We start from the raw sequence: 17,410 nt of genomic DNA on the forward strand, positions 1-17,410 counted from the left end.
AAAATTATTTTCCAGAGGTTATATATCTATTAAGTATTCAACTAGCATTTGAACCCAGGTTTCATGCTGTAAGTTCAGTTCTCTTTCCACATCAGGTTGCTTTCTCATATCACATGCTAATGCCACCTTGTGTTTATAACACAAAGCCCTTTCTTGAAAATTACTCCATTTATATTTTATAATTACCTTCTAAGGAAGGCAGAGAGGGCAATATCTTCTTCATTTTACAGAAAAGGAAACTAATATTAAGGGATATATAAATATATAAATAAATATATAATATAATAATAAATATAGAAATATAAATAAATAATAAATACATTTTTCTTTCTATCTGAATTTTCCCTTCATTGAACAAAGAAAATCATAACAATAAGGCAAGAAAAGTTGTCATCTTTTATTTGTGTTTTCCATTTCAGCTTGAATAGGTATAAAATATCTATAGTAAGTATTATTGTTGCAATAATTTAAGCAGGTGAAGACAGTCATTTAGATAGATAGATAGACAGACAGACAGACAGACAGATAGATAGATACAGATAAATAGAATAGATAGACAGAGATAGATGATAGATAGATAGATAGATAGATAGATAGATAGATAGACAGACAGATAGATAGATAGATAGATAGATATCCAGATATCCAGATATTTGAAAGAAATACTTTAATTCTCATGTAAAAACCCTCAAAAGGAAGCCTCACATTTGGCTAATCTGGCATGATGGTAATGGGATCCAGCTTCTAAACAGAGAATAATTATAGAGTGCATGCAGAAAAATGGCATATGTAAAAGAGAATGACGTATGTGGATAGTTGTTGAGTGTGTGAGGAGTTGCTTATACTATGGAAAGTAACCATAAAATGGCCTCTAAATGTTGACCCTTGGATCCAGTTAGGTATTCAGTAGGACAGGGAGAAATATAGCAGCAAAGTTCAGCCTCTTGAAGCCAGTTCTGGATTGGGTATATGGACAATGGGTTCCATGGCCAGTCCAAGTTGATGATCCCTGTCTATAAAGGTGATATATGGATCACAAATAGACTGGCATTTGTATCTGGAGGTCTGTGATGATTAAACCCTAGTAGATGTGAACATGTGGTTAGAGCATTTTTGAGCCCCAGTAATCTCTTAGGGCAAAAAAAGGCAGGCAGAAGTTGATATACCCCAAACTGAAGGTGAATGTTAGAGGATCCATGTCACAAATGTGATTAATTTAAGGTAGTAACATTCCTTTAGGTGTATGTTTGTAAAAAACAAAAAGATGGATAGACAGAAAAAGATAGATAGATTCTACTATGCCTCATGTATTGCCCAAGGAATAAATAAAAAGTATTGAACAATGGGTTTTTTTCCCCATGATTCATACTCTTCCTCATCAGGAACTGAGAGGGGAAAGTCTTTCCTGACATGGATTCCATAATCAAAGTGTCTGATTATTTAATAAAGTGATTTTGTATTGTTTAAGGAGAAAATAAAGATATACTATCCAGTGTCTCTAGTGACATAATTATTAGATTATACAAAGATTCTCAATTATCTCAAATAAAAGGAATGACATACCAAAAAGGTTGAAAATATGTCAAATTGAAGTTTCTACTACCCTAGTTATCTTCTAAAATATTTCTGAACTGCTTTAATATAAATGGATGCCATGATCCAAGGAGGAAATGTGATAGTGAGCCAAAAGTTCAGTGTCTTATTTGTATTGAATTAATATTTTGTACATAACAAAAATCAAAATTTGTTGTTTTGTATAGTTATATTAGTACATACTGACTGAATATTAACTAAATTATTTCATTTTTTAATCGATTATGAAAGTAGGCAGGTGTTTTTTTCCTGAAAAATAAAATGTTCTTAAAATTTATTTTTATCTGCTGAAATCTTGCTTAAAATAGAAAGAAAAAGACTTTTAATTGTTATACATTCTATTTAATGTATTAACTTATCCTTCTGGACAGTCAAATTGAATAAGATATTATAAGTACTTAGGATTATTTTAGGATCATAAGAATTATAACTGATATCATTGATGAAAATCCTGAGTCCCACCTTAGCATTGTACTATGTACAAATTCTATTTGTGTGCATACATAGAATTTTAGACAAGATATAAACTTTTGCAGAATCAAAGCAATTAATGAAGAAATTAAGGTTCAGGCATGTGTTCAATGCTCAATAAAAGTGTTTTGGGATAATTGAATGAATAATTGTTGCTAAAAACTTTTACAATGATAATATTATACTAAATAAAATATATTCTTTAGTATCTAAAAAACGCAATGACATAATAAAAAATAGTATAATATCTCTGCAGCAGAAACTAAGTTATCCATGGCAAGAGATTATAATTAATGTCAATAAATGAAATAAAGAGATAATTAAAAATCTCATTTTTGCCATAGTTTCTTTCAATTAGATCCAACTCCTCTCTCTATATATACCCATTAAGAACCTACTATGAGTTCTATTTTGAACATGTTGAACCTGAGCTACCAAAGGGAACATTCCAACTGAGATACTCACCAGGCAATTTTAAATTCAGTAATGTAAGTCTTTAATATATAAGGGCTACACATATAAATATAGAATTTATAAAGAATGGACATAGAATGTTATATCTATGGAACAGCGAGTAATAAAACTTGGATGAATCATTGTTCACGACAGGGAGTAGTATGAAATAAGGTTAGAAAAGTAGGGGTAAACCAGATTGTAGAAGTTACTAAATCAGCTAAGGAATTTGTGTTTTAGAGCAGACATAATGGTGAGCCCCTGGAGGTTTCTGAGAAAGAGAGTGATGGTAAGGCCAACACTTTTAGACTATTATTTTGGTAGGTGGAGGACATACTGGAGAAGAGTGAAACAAGAAGTAGGGAGATCAATTAAGAATCATTTCCAGTAGTCTGAGAAAGAGTGATGGGGGTGATGGCTATATGATTTGGGATAAGGGGGAAGATACGAGAAATTCTGTGGAGGTAACATTAATAAAACTTGGGAAATGATTAGATATGGTTGGGGGAGGTAAGGGAAAGAAAAATGTCAAGGTTGACTCCAATGTTCTGAACTTCAGTGGCAGGAAGAATGGTGGCACCTTCAACAGACATGAGGATATTTAAGGGAGAGTAGGTTTTTGAAAGAGCATTGTACGCAGTGTTGGGTTCAAAGAAAGATTATAAGGGACTTAGAAGTAGGTGATAAGGAAGTAGAGATAACTCTGGCAGATGACCCTTTTTAGGAGTTTGCAATAAAAGGGAAGAGACATGGGGTGACAATTTGAGGCTATGGCAGAGTGAACCAATAGGGCTGTTTGTTTATCTGTTTAAGTATGAAGAGGACTTATGTGTGTCTATAAACAGAAGGAAAAGAACAGGTATAGAGAGAATATATGTGGATGAGAGTAATGATAAAAGAGCCAATATCTCAGAGAAATCACAAGGGAAAAGAATCAATGTCATAATTAGAGTCTGGTGTTGGCTAGGAGGATTATTCCTTCCTCAGAGATTAGAGAAAAGGTAGAGAAGATGGGCAAAGAGTTCAGAGACTTGGAAAAGGGATGACAAGGGATAGCATTTATTTTCCAAGTAAGTAGGAGGTGAGGGGGCTTCAAGAAAGAAAAAAAGGTTGGGGACAGCAAGGGGCCAGTTGGTAAGAACTCCAATTGAACTTTTTAAACTGAGTATTTATTAAAAATGTAATAACCATAACACAACATTCAATTAATGCACAAAAATAAAAACTAAAATACCTAAAAGTATAAATTCTAAATTGTTGCTTGCTAAACTACATTCCTATCTCAATATTTAAATGTGTGTATATATTTATAATAATATACAAAATCATAATATCTTAGTTAATTCTTTGTCCCTTTCTGATCTATTTTTCTTCTGTATAATTTCTTGGAATTTATTTGTTGCTATTATTCTTGCAAGCATACATGTACAGGTGTGGAGAGATAAAGACAGAGACAGACATAATACATAACATAATTTGATTTGTTGGAACAGCATTTCCTAAACTTACTTAAGCTTGAACTAAATCAACAGAAGCCATAAAGGCTAGTCCAAATAATCTGGAGTAACAGAAAAATGGGAAGTAGGAGCATTTTTAGAAAAAAAAGTTAAGTCTGTATTCATACTTTAATATGCTATTATGTAAATATTTTGATAATTATTTCATGTTTAGTGTTTTCAAGGACAAAATATTGCTTAAAGTATTATTTAATCACATAGCTCCTAGTTATATTATATAAAATACTGGGAATACATTGAACACTGGAATTCTATCTCATGAAAATGATCATTTTCCCTGTGTTATATTATTTGTTTCTCTTTACCAACATTTTGAGAAATTCTTCATTTATTTAAAATTATATTACAATTAAATCAACAACATTGAGGTAAAGTGGGAGGTATAACTAAAATATTTAGAAATTTTATGATACATATAACAGAAATATGTCAGTAAGACAGGGAACATATCTCTACAATTATCTACATGGGTTACTTGACTGCATTAACAGATTGCTAGATTATGCCAAACTACCAATTTCCTGATTTAAACATACATGCATATATTCATATAATAGACATTTAAATACATATTTAAATTTACCAATTTAAATACAGTGATTCTGGAAAGCAATTTAGAACAATGACCCAAAGAGATCAAAGAAAGAAGAAAATTATACATATGTACAAACACTTATAGCAGTTCTTTCTATTGTGGCAAAGAATTGGAAACTGAGGGAGTGCTTATTATGGCATATGACTGAACAAGTATTGGTATGTAAATGTGACAAAACACTATCGTGTTATAAGAAATGATGAAGAGAGTGTTTTTAGAGAAAGCCGGGAAAATTTGCATGAACTGACGTAAAGTGGAGTAGAACCAGAAGAACAATTTATACAATAGTAATCTCTTAACAACAAAGAACTTTGAAAAATTTAGAAACTATGATCAATACCTTGGCCAGCCACAATTTTAGAAGGCTCGTGATGAAAGATCCTGGCTACTTCTAGATAGAGGGGCAATGAACTCTGAGTACAAACTGAGGCATTTTGGTAGTAGTGGGAGACATGGCTAATGCAGGAATTTATTTTGCTTAATGATACATAGTTGTAGTAAGTTTTGCTTTTCTTGTTTTTCCAGTGGGAGAGGGAAGGGGAGATTGGAGGGAAAGAATTTTAAGCAAAAAAATTAAATAAAATAAATTTTAAAAAATCAGTTCCAGTTATTGATTGTCCTTCACTGGGTCTCAGAATTAGTTGTTCTTTAGTGCCATCCTCTGGTTGAAAAGTGAAATCTAAGTTATGCAGCTGCTTTGCTGTACAGGAAAAGATTCTGAGATTTAACTGGAAGACAGAATCTTGGTGAGCAAAGAACTAGGGAGGCTTCTTTGCCTTTGCTCAGAGAATCAACTTGAACCATTTTGCTGTGAGTTCTCTTTGTTATGATTTAATTGGACAATGCAGCATTCTAGTGAGTGAATAACTGTCGAGATTTGCCTCCATGGTCCAAAAAGAGATAACTTGGCAAGCTTTGCAATTTTCTGGCTTAATGGGAAATCACAGACAATTTAATAGCATAACAGTTTTGCAGTAGCCTTTGAAAGGTGACTGTATACTTTAAGAGATTCGAAATTCTTCACCACTTCAAGACTAAAACCAATAGAATTTGCCCACTTGGTGAAGGAAGAGATGAAAAGATTTGGTAATATTTCATAATGGACCAATAACATAAGCCAGAGTTGTGAGTTACCCAGAGCACTCCCTGACAGGTTTCTAAAAGTGTACGTCCATTCTCCCCCAGAGATACCGAGTGCATTTGTGGGAGAGTGGGATCTAAGTTTATCCATGGGTTGTGATACACTTACTGTTCATACATTAGCTTTTATATATAACTACCTGTGATTTTATTACTTATCTTGCCTTATTGTAAATAAAGTTATAGTTAAGACGCTAATGTGTAATAATTGTGTAAATAGAAGCACACTAATGAGGGATAAAGAACTAAAGCATTGAGTTGGGGGATTGTATTCCTCCTTAACAGGATTACCTCTAATAATCTAAGTGTGGCCACATTTTGGTAGTCCTTCTCTAGGAATATAGACCCACCAACATAAGGGCAGGTTGGAGTGAAAAGGCAACCCAGAAAATAAGTGGGTGTCTATATTCTCATATATAGGTATGATGGACTAGAGTAAGTTGAGACATCCCATTAACCCAATATTAAATAATTGCTTGAGGACTACGCAAAAATTATATAAAAAAAGCAATTGTGTCTTACTTCATACAATGGTGAATCTTGGCTTTTTTCATCTCAATTACAGATAGGTCAGTACTGATAAGAAGGCCCTAATTTGAGGCATTTCAAGCCACAGGTTAGATCAGATGAAAAGCTAGATGAGATAAGGCAATGGGATAAAGAGGAAATTAGAAGACAAAAAGACAAAGTTACCACTTGAACTGTGAAGCTTATGGTGGAGATAGAAGCAAATTGGGGATTGTTCTCTGCTACTTGAAAGAAGCAGGACAGAGAAGAAACAGAATGTGAGTACATGTTAGATGCTAAGTTAGTTGAGAGAACTGACTGAAGATAGGCAAGCTCTTAGTTTCTTCTGGATGCTCATTGGAGGAATGACTCTATAGCTGCTGGAAGATAAAAAGAGAAAGTTATATCCTCCTGTTGTGTGAAGAGATGGCTGAGAAAATGAAGCCTCCATAGCTCTTGGCACAGTTGACCTCTAGTTCTTTCTGTATTTTGAGAGGGAGGAACTACTCAGAGCCCAGGGAACTTTTCTATGGAGCTATGCATTTCTCAGGCTTAGGGGAAATGCTTGTATCTGAAATAGCTCAATGCTGCTTCAGTACACAGTGAAGTGAACAGACCAGGAAAGCTACAGACCCCAGTTGCCATTTTAATAAAAAAGTGCAATGTTGATGCTTTGCTGAAAGAACTTAACACTGCTTCAGTGCTTCATCCAGTAGGAAAGCAGAGAGGCTCAGAAAAGGAACAGGTGACATATAATTCAGACTAACCTTTAACAGAACACATATACCAACATCCAGGCCTTCAGTAAAGAGTCATGAATTGTCCTATTCGTGTGTCTCACTGCTAGATTTCTGTATGTTTCTAATTTCCCCCACAGAAACAGCATTCGTTGGTAAGAGTGTTATATTTTTATTATTTCTACTTTTGCTTTGTATTGAGAAAATGTTACAATTAGTATTGCTTTTGTCCTCTCATTTAATAAACATCTATTTTATTGGTAATGATATAATAATAACATTTATGTAATTCTTTAAGACTTGCAAAGAGCTTTATATATTTTATGTGATTTGATATTTGTAATATCCCTAGGACGTAGTTGCTATTAGTATTACCACTTTTCAAATGAAGAAACATGCTGAATCAGGTCAAGTGACTTGCCCAGAATCACACAGATATTAAATGTTTAAAGTGGGATTTTAATTTAGAACTTACTGATTCAGGGTCCAGCATCCTATATCTCTAAGAATCAATGATCTCATCATAATTATTTTGTGTAAATAGAAAGCACACTGGTGGGAACTCAGGAGCTACAATTGCTGTGTAGATATACATTACCCCTACATTAGGGTAATCCCTAAAACCTTGAAAATTAGTTGCAGCCAAGTGGTCATGCTTTGGGCTCCCCCCCCCCTACATCCTTTCTGCATCCCTCCTTCAAACCTCCCAGCCTGAATGCACTTGAGGGTGATTGTGCTCACTCTGAAAGAACAAAGGGGAATTAGGTTCTAGGTGGAGTGACACATCTAGTCTACACAAACATATAAAACATAAATATACAGATAATAAGCATAGGTAATTATATTCAACATAGTTAAGGAGGACATAAGAAGTTGGGGGAATCAAGAGAGGCTTCACATAGAAGATTGTGTTCAAAGAAAAAGAAGGATACTATGAGTAAGAGGTGAGTAGCAAGTGCTTTCCAGGAATGAAAGATAGCCAGTAGAGACAGAGGGTGTGACAATTTTTTGTTAGGATCAAAGAGGACAGTTAAGTTGGACTATTGAGCATAGGAAAAAACAGTAATATACAATGTGTCTGGAAAGGTAGTGTAGGGCCAGGTTGTGAAGGTCTTTAGAAGTTAAACAGGGGACTTTACATCATAGTTACGTAGTCAGATCTATGCTTAGGAAAAATCACATTGGCATCATTGTAGAGAATGGATTGGAATAAAAAGGAACATGAGGTTTGGAGACCAATTAGGAACCCACCATAATAACCTAGGCAAAATGTGATGAGGGAGTGAACTAAATTAGTGGCTGTGCATGTAGAAAGGGTCAGAAGTGAGAAATGATGGGGAGGTAAGAACATGCACATTGGTTTTGCTAACTGTATATCTTTGCTATAAGGAGGGTTATTTTTGGGTGACAGAATTATTGAAAGTTAATGAACAAGAAGCATTTCTTAAGCACTTACCATGTACAAAGCACTGTGCCAAGTGCTGTGGATACAGTTAGAAAAGCAAGACAAGGCCTGCTCTTAAGAAGCTCCCCTAGTAGTGTAGACAACACGTATAGAAAGTTTCAGCTGCAAGTCAGATGGAAAAGTCTCATGTTCTTTAGGGATAGCAGTAAAGCAGATGAACAGGCTTCTTCTTTAATGTCATTTTCACTGATAAATTCACCTTAGTTTCTGATATTGAACTATTTGACTGTAGCAAGGACTTTGGTGTTAAAAACTTTCCGTTCTGAGTTTTCAGTAGCTATGGCTCTAGCCCCTGAAAGAGCAGTAGTCAGGATTCATCTCTATAGGGGTTGCTTTCCAGGATGATGGCTGTGAGTACTGGACTGGAATCAATGCTACTCTCAAGGATGTTGGATGCAGAGACCTGGCCTGTTTCCATTGTGGTCTGAGGGGAGATAATGGTTGAAGCTGTGATTTTAGTTTGATTTGCCTTCTACTGGAGATTCCGTATAACTTGATGGGGCCCTTCTTCTAGATTTCATGACATTGTCAAGGATAAAAAAGTAGCATAGAGTCTATTAGCAAACCTTAACTCTCTATATAATTGCCCCCTTTTCTTTTCATGTCATATAATTCTCTGCTATCTTCCTACCACTTCTCCTGTGCTAGTCTCCATTATTAATATGCTGCATTCTACTAATATCCACTACACAGCTTTTTACTGCTATTTGGATGAATGGCAATTCCAGAGAGATTGGTATTCCATGACCAGTAGCTACATAGAGTCACCAGAAGAACAGTGATATATTTTTAAAAGAGCTTTCTGTTTAACCTCCCTTTTTTAAGGGAGAAGCTTGAGGTAATTAAAGAACACTGATCAATCTCCCAAAAAGGGATTTATCCCACTCTTCTCCTCTTCAGTAGTGAACCTTTGTCAAGCTATACAAAATATCAGTATTTATGGAATTGCTCTAAGGGTTGCTTATTCAACCTTATAGCACTGTCTGGCTAATAGGCATTCTTCCTTTGTTCTTCCACTGTGCAGTTAGTCCAAACTAATTTGTGTTGTTATGGATCTCAATTAGAAGGCTCTGCAATGTTCTAGGTAGCATAGTGAATATAATACTGGATTGAAATCAGGAAAATCTGAGTTCAAATCCAGCCTCAGACATTTACTTAACTGTATGACCTTGGGCAATTCACTTAACTTATATCTTCCTCAGCTTTATTATCTGTAAAATAATAGCACCTGTCTCTCTGAGTTGTGAGGATAAAATAAGATAACATTTGTAAGGTGCTCAGCAAAAAATGAAGTGTTATATACTGCTATTATTGTTATTAATAAAATAAGATGAAATTCCATAAAGATAAATGTAATGTCTTCCTCCTAAGTACCAAAAAATAACTTCACAAGTATAAAATGAGAAAGACATGGATAGGCAAGAGTTGTTCTGAAATGATTTGGGTGGTTTTAGTGGAATATAAGTGCATAAGAAAGCAACAATGTGATGTCACAACCAAAAATCTAATCTTGGGCTGCATTAGTGGGGTATTGAGGAATAGGGGTGTAATAGTCCCTCTATAATTCTCCCTTATCAGCCTTCTCTCTTTCCTCTCAGCCCTGACGGTGGCAGCATGGGTTAAGTGCCGTGGTCTTCGCACTGCTAGAAAGCTCCAAAGCCACAGGAGAGACCAAAAGTGGCATGACAAACAATATAAGAAAGCTTATTTGGGCACTGCCTTGAAGGCCAACCCGTTTGGAGAAGAATCTCATGCAAAAGGGATTGTCTTGGAAAAAGTTGGTGTGGAAGCAAAGCAGCGCAATTCTGCTATCAGGAAGTGTGTGAGAGTCCAGCTGATTAAGAACGGCAAAAAAATCACTGCCTTTGTTCCCAATGATGGCTGCTTGAACTTTATTGAGGAAAATGATGAAGTTTTGGTTGCTGGATTTGGTCGAAAAGGTCATGCTGTTGGTGATATTCCTGGAGTCCAGTTCAAGGTTGTAAAAGTTGCAAATGTTTCTCTTCTGGCCTTGTACAAAGGCAAGAAGGAAAGACCAAGATCATAAAAATTGTATGATGTCTTTGTCATAGTAAAAAATGTTCATGTATAATTCTCCCTTATCAGAACTCATTTCTAGTATTGTGAGCATTTCCAAGCATCAGAGTTCAAAAGAATAGAGAATGTCCAGAGTGGGAAAACAGGATGATAAAGGGCCTTGAGGCTATGTAATGAGTATCACTTGCAGAAATTGGACATGTTTGGTCTACAGAAGAGAAAATCAGGGGAGACATAATGATAGTAATCTTCATGATTTAAAGAACTTTCTTGTGGAAGACAGACTAGACTTGTTCTACTTGGTCTCCACAGGACAGAAGCAGGAGAAATGGGTGGCAGTTGAAAAGTGGCAAATTTTGGCACAATGTAAAGGAAAACTTCCTACAATCACAGCTGTCCAAAGGTGGAAAAGGTAACCTAGAGAGGTGTTGGTTTTCCCTTCCATGGAGATCTCATTGAAAGGCTGGTGGAATACTATTGTGCTGTAAGAAATGACGAGCAGGCAGATTTCAGAAAAACCTGGAAAGACTTACATAAACTAATGCTGAGTGAAGTGAGCAGAAGCAGAAAAACACTGTACACAGCAATAGCTACATCGTCAATGATTAACTATAATAGACTTAGTTGTTCTCAGAAATACAATGATCCAAGACAATTCCAGAAGAATCATGATAGAAAATGCTAACCACATCCAGAGAAAGAACTATGCAATTTGAATGCAGATCAAAGCATATTATCTCCACCTTTTTTCTTTCTTGTGGTTTTTCCCTTTTGTTCTGATTCTTCTTTCACAACATGACCAATGTGGAAATATGTTTAATATGATTGTACATATATAGAAACTATATCAGATTCCTTGCTGTCTTGGAGAAGGATCATGGGGACAGAGAAAAAATTTGAAACTCAACATTTTATAAAAATGAACATTGAAAACTATCTTTACATGTAATTGGGAAAAAAATAAAATACTATTGAGGAAAAAAAATGAAAAAGATGGATAACTATTTGTTATAGTGGTGATTCTGTAGATAGTTGCTGAGGCCTCTTCCAACTTTCAAATTCAACTATTGTATGATTCTGTGTCAATACGTCAGATATCTTAAGACCTAATTTCTCAATGCCCTCAAAATGGTGTTGCTTCTCGCAAAGAACTATTCTACAAGTATTTGTTCCAGTTCAATAATTCTTTGCATTTTGGTTTTCTTTAGCGTCATTTCCATTTCTTCATGTAGTACATCAGAGTTCATGATAATAAAGTCAAAAGAGAGTAGAGTTCTACTGTCATTAATTAAAAAAAAATTTTAGAAATTTTTTGCAGATCCTGTTTTTTAATCTGCTCATTGTTTTCCTTCCAATTTTATCTTTATCTTAACTTGGATTAATTTAAATAACTCACCAAACTCAATTTTCTCTGTAACATTCCTTAGTAACATTCTCTCAACTCCTACTGGTCTCTGCATTGCCATGTAAGTATGATATATAAAGAAAGTGAAGTATTGAGGACTGGAAAAATGAATGAATGAATGAATGAATGAATGAATGAATGAATGAATGAAACTAATTAAGCACTTATAATGTCAAAGCACCGTGCTAAGTTTGGGGGATGCAAATAGGAAAGCAATACGGCATCTGCTCTTAATGAGTTCACATTCTAATAGAAGAATCAATACATAAAATGAGCACATCAAATGGAAGATCCCATGGTCCTTAGGATATGGGAGCAAAGCAGATGATGATGCCTATTCTTTAATGTTATTTCCATGAATAACATCATACCGGTTTCTGATATTGAACTATTTGACTGTGCTAAGGACTTTGGTGGCAAGAACTCTCCTCCCCTTCAGGTTTTCAGTAGCTGTAGCTGTAGAATCTGGATGAGCAATTGTGAAGCTGCATCTCCACAGGGTTGCTGCCCAGCATAATGGCTGACGGCAGTGGGTTAGAAGCACTGCTATTCCCAAAACTCTTGGGTTCAAAATCTTGGCCTATTTCCACTGGGGTCTGAAAGGAGATGGTGATCAAGTAGTGGTAGCTGTTTGACTTATCTGGTACATGCTGCCTCCTTCCTATATCTCAAGATTTAACTTAATTTAAATTTAATCTCAAGACTAAATCAAAATATAGGAAAGACTAGGGATAGAATTAACCTGGCACACAAAAATAGAAATCTGTCAGTAGCTAATTTCATTCTATCATTTTCATTCATCTTTTTAAAAACTCAACTAGTACAAGATGCCCAGATGTTCAGGAATAATTCCTGGCCTTTAGTTAGAATGATGGTATGGTCTTGCATCCCATACAGAATTGCATAACTACTTCAATGTCCAGATTGGAAATTAACCTATTCTCCAACTCCCAACCTCTGTTGTTATAAAAGCTCTAACCTTGTTGTTTAACTTAGCAGAGAGCATATGATATGCGATAGATGCAGAAACACCCCAAAAACAACTGTATGGGAGGCATTATCGAAATCCCCCCATAGGCCTTAACCACAAAGACCTTGGTTTATTGAGTGCTGTTCTCTACAGGTCCCAAAGCAGTTGGTCAGTCCCATTGCCATTATGAAGAAATCAGTGTAGATCAAGATCTTTTCTACCTCCTCCCTTCAAGGTCTTTCTGACATGCCATCCGTGCAGCCTGGAGTTCAGCCCACTGGAAGTACTTGTCAGGACTCCAATTTGCTAAGCTATACTCTGTTAGTGGACTTGTGGTTGTTGAAGTCCAATTATTAAAACATGAGACCTTCAAGGTGATAAAAGCCTAAAGGGAGAGATTACAAAATAATCTGTTTTAGATTTTCTGTGTGTTAACCTGCTCTGGGACCCAATTGAATAAAGTGACTCATGGGTCACTTGGTAAATGAGGAAGACCAAGATATCAAAATGGATAATGTAGATTCCTCAAAACTTGAAGAGTCTCTGGGCTTCTTTTCTTAGATCACAAGGAAGCATATGTAGGTTTTTCTGGCCTGTGCCTAGAATTACCACTAACTATATTACCCAAAAAGCAACTGAGATGGCTTGACCCTGATTTTTTTTTAGGCAATTGGGGTTAAGTGACTTGCCCAGGTATATAACGAGTGTCTGGTCTAAGGCCAGACTTGAACTCAGGTTCTCCTGACTCCAGGGCCAGTAGTCCAATCACCGTGCCAGCTAGCTTCCCTGATCCTGAATTTTTAGAAGATTGATTTCCCACCTTTTATTCCTCATATGGGCCATCATATGATGGAAGTCTCATTCACAGTGGTCTCATTTAGCGTGGTCGACATTATGTCATCAATATAGTAGTGTTCAGCATTATGCTGAGGAACAGAATACTCTTTGATGTCTCTGACCACTAGAAAGTGGCAGTATGAGGAATAATTCAGGTAGCCCTGGAGCAGGAAAATGAATGTATATTGGACTCTTTCTCAAGTGAAACCCAATGGATCCTTAGTGGTATGAGGCATATGAATGGAGAAGAAAAAAAACCGATAAGATCAATAATCCCATACCATTTACCCTGGATCTGAGCTATGAGACTGGTGACTTCAGGAACAACTGCATTGATGGGGATGATGATTTTATTCAGCTCCTGTAGTCTACTGTAAGTTACCAGGTGTCTGTCATCTTCTTTCCTCAAACTATTTCTCCTTGATCTGTTTTTAGGTCAGTTGTTTTTGATATGAGATGCCTTACATTTTTACATTATTTTTTCAGCCTTTTACCTTTATTTTAATATTTCTTTTGTCTCACAGAGTCATTAACATCTATTTGATTCCTTAAAATTTTTAAGGAAACTGTTACTTAGGTAAAGTTATATCCCTCTTGTCCTAAGCTGTTAATTCTCTCAAGTTTTTTTCTGCAAAGTTCTCATTTGATTGCTAATTATTTCATCTAGCACTCTCATTTCATTTACCATTGTTAAAAAACTTTTAAAAAACTCACTTCATTTTCTCTAAAAATTGAAACTGGCCTTGTGGCCAGGCTATGTTTTTCTTTCAGACTTTGCTTATAAATGTCTGGGAGTTATTTTCTTCTTCTGGGTTTGTGTCTTGAATGTTCTTGGCACTATTATAGCTTTTTTTTAAATTATGAGCACTCTTTTTCATTTATTCATTCTTCCAACCTTATTTCCCAAATTAGAACTTTGGGTTGGGGCCTAGCTCTGCAAACTTCTTGAGAGAATGCTCAGGTCTTATATGATCCCCAGTCTATATTACCTGGAGTCATGCTGCTGTACTCTCCAAGTACTGAGTGCTGTGCTCTTTAGGACAGATCTGAACAGAGAGCTATAAGCTTTCAGTGGGCCCAAAGTAGTTTTATCCAACTTACTGCCTGATCACTGCTCTCCAAGGCTGAGCTTTCCATGTTTCTGACCCAGGTTGGAGTCTAGGCAAAACAAATGCAGACACCACTGGGGGGAAGTTGCAATACACAGTTGCTTGTTCCAGTCCCTATCAGCTAGCTGGAAAGTTCTGCATATTCACAGTAGCAGAACATATTGGCTGAACCCTGGTCTTGCAGAGCCTACCTCCACTGTTCATTCTCCCTTGGGCCAAGTTCTAGAAACTGCTCCAAGGTCAAAGGGACTGAGAAGATAGCCTAAACCTGGTTTGCATTGGCAGGTTTGAATTGCAGATCCTGATTCAGGGTCAGAGCAATCTGTATGCTGGGACTAAATTTGATATCCTGCTCTAGGATAATAGTACAAGTAGAATCATTTGCATGGGATCTTTTTTTGAAAACACTGATGAGCACTGAAATACAAAAGACATCCAAATTGTCCAATGAAATGATATTTCTTGCTTTCTTTGTACACACAATAAAACCAATTCCTTTATTTGCTTCTCCAAGGAGCACCTGTGAACCATCCTTCCATTTAACTAAAACAACTTTGTCCACTGTTTTCATTAAGTGAAAATTTTCAATAGTGATATGATTAAATTCTTCTAGTAACATATCTACTCATCAGTCACTGGACAAAATCATAGGACTCAGAGTCAAGTATCTATCACTTGGCATGGGATCTTGCTATAACAACACAGATAATAATCCATCTATAATTTAGTATAAGCTCAAAAGAGTTAAAAGTCTTCCCTGTTATCACTTAATCCATACATATCAAAGGGGGAATTTGAAACAATGTCTTCCTAATTCCAAGATGAGCACTTTATTCATTTTACTATGAAAACTCATTTAGAGCACCAATAGCTAAATTAACATTAATAGATGACCTAAAATCTGTCTAATTCTTACCACCTCTTACATTCTTTCCCACCACTCAAATATAATTAATAAAAAAGTGGAAAAGGGGATGTACAGGAGTAAGTCCCATTTTATATTTTCTTTGTTTCCCGAGTTTCCATTGTCAAAAATTACACCAAGAGGCTACTCTACTGATGATAATCTATTCATATTTCTAGTTATTTGTCCCTGGAAAAGAGACATAATCTGCAGCTAAGAAAAAATTCAAAACCTCGATAGTAACTGACAAATCTCTAAGACTATAAGTAGCAACACTTATGATGTTCTTCATTATAGAGGGAATTTCCTCACTGGGACTTCCTTGAATCAATGAAATCATAAATCTAATACTAATAATGACAAAAATAAAATTTCTCACAGCTTTTTCTCCATTTTAGAACCCATTTCTCCATTAAGAACCAAAGATTTCCTCTATGTCATAAAAGGGCATTAGTGTATGACTTTATGGAGTTAATTGTATTGCTAGAATTAATTATTGTAAGTCAAGAATGGAAGCTTTATCATTACACTTAATATTCAATTTAAAGTGACCTGGTTTTTTAAATTAATAACAAATTATCATCAACAAGTAACAATTGATATTCAGATGAACAGACATCACATTGATCTGGTCTACAGGCATATATAACTTGGACAAATATGGCAGATGGACCATAAACTAGATACCAAACAAGAAAGTATGTGATTATATATCTATATCTATCTATCTATCTATCTATCTATCTATCTATCTATCTATCTATCCACACACACACACACATACATACATATATGCACACATACATACATATTATACACACACACACACACACACACATATATATATATAGTTAAGAAACAGCACAATATTTAAGACCCTAAGCTTCTCTTTAAAAAAAAAGTTAACATTTTAAACATTCTTCTAGCAGTGCTATAGTGCTTATAATCATGAAATAACACAATCTTCAAAGAATCAAAATCCAGATTATCTAACGGAAAAGGGAACATTATGAACATACATAATCTGCAGCCTCTTACAGATGAAGAACTACACACAAGGAAGGGTACGAAAGATGATTCAAAGAATTGTAAGCCTGGAAAAGGTAGTTAAATTAGTTACATATTAAGAGTGAGAGTTTAGAAAAAGGCAATTCATGTGCTCCATTGCTAGCCATGTTATGTCAGCTACAGTTCAACTTCCAAATGAGCTAATAGTAACAGTATGTCCCATTTATATAATTTAGAGTTAGGACCATACATTTTACCTTTCAATTTTATCTTTAAAAGCTGGAAGGTTTCTTTTAACAATGTTAATACATTACTTTTTATTTTATCACTTAAAACATTCTTCAAATGTTTTTAAGCTTTAAAAGTCTCTTAACCACAACAACGCTGCCATCTAGTGCTTTATGACTATTTTCATTCTTAAAAAAACTTTATAATTAAGGAGGAAAGATGGCTTAAGTTTCCCATAATTTAGGTGGTTTTTTTAAGATTAAGTAAAGTATTGCCCAATTTAGGTATTATACCTATACATTCTATGACCATATAGAAAATTAATAGGGCATCAAAGATAATATAAATCAAATAGAATTTTGCAACTTAGTTTTTTACTTGACTATAGAGAAATAATATCAAGTTTGGGAATATTCTTCCACATGTCCCTTTAT

The 17,410-nt window shown here is 35.2% G+C and overlaps 1 protein-coding gene and 1 pseudogene across 1 annotated transcript in view; one reads left to right on the plus strand and one right to left on the minus strand.

Annotated features, from left to right (window-relative positions):
- The window catches only part of ATRNL1 (attractin like 1), a 1,198,805-nt gene that overhangs the window by 722,023 nt on the left and 459,372 nt on the right, over positions 1–17,410 (minus strand).
- LOC110209586 (small ribosomal subunit protein uS12 pseudogene) lies at positions 970–10,570 on the plus strand (annotated as a pseudogene).

The sequence above is a fragment of the Phascolarctos cinereus genome, unplaced genomic scaffold (genome assembly GCF_003287225.1).
Source record: "Phascolarctos cinereus isolate Bilbo 61053 unplaced genomic scaffold, phaCin_HiC Scaffold_3;HRSCAF=262, whole genome shotgun sequence".
Lineage (NCBI taxonomy): Eukaryota > Metazoa > Chordata > Mammalia > Diprotodontia > Phascolarctidae > Phascolarctos > Phascolarctos cinereus.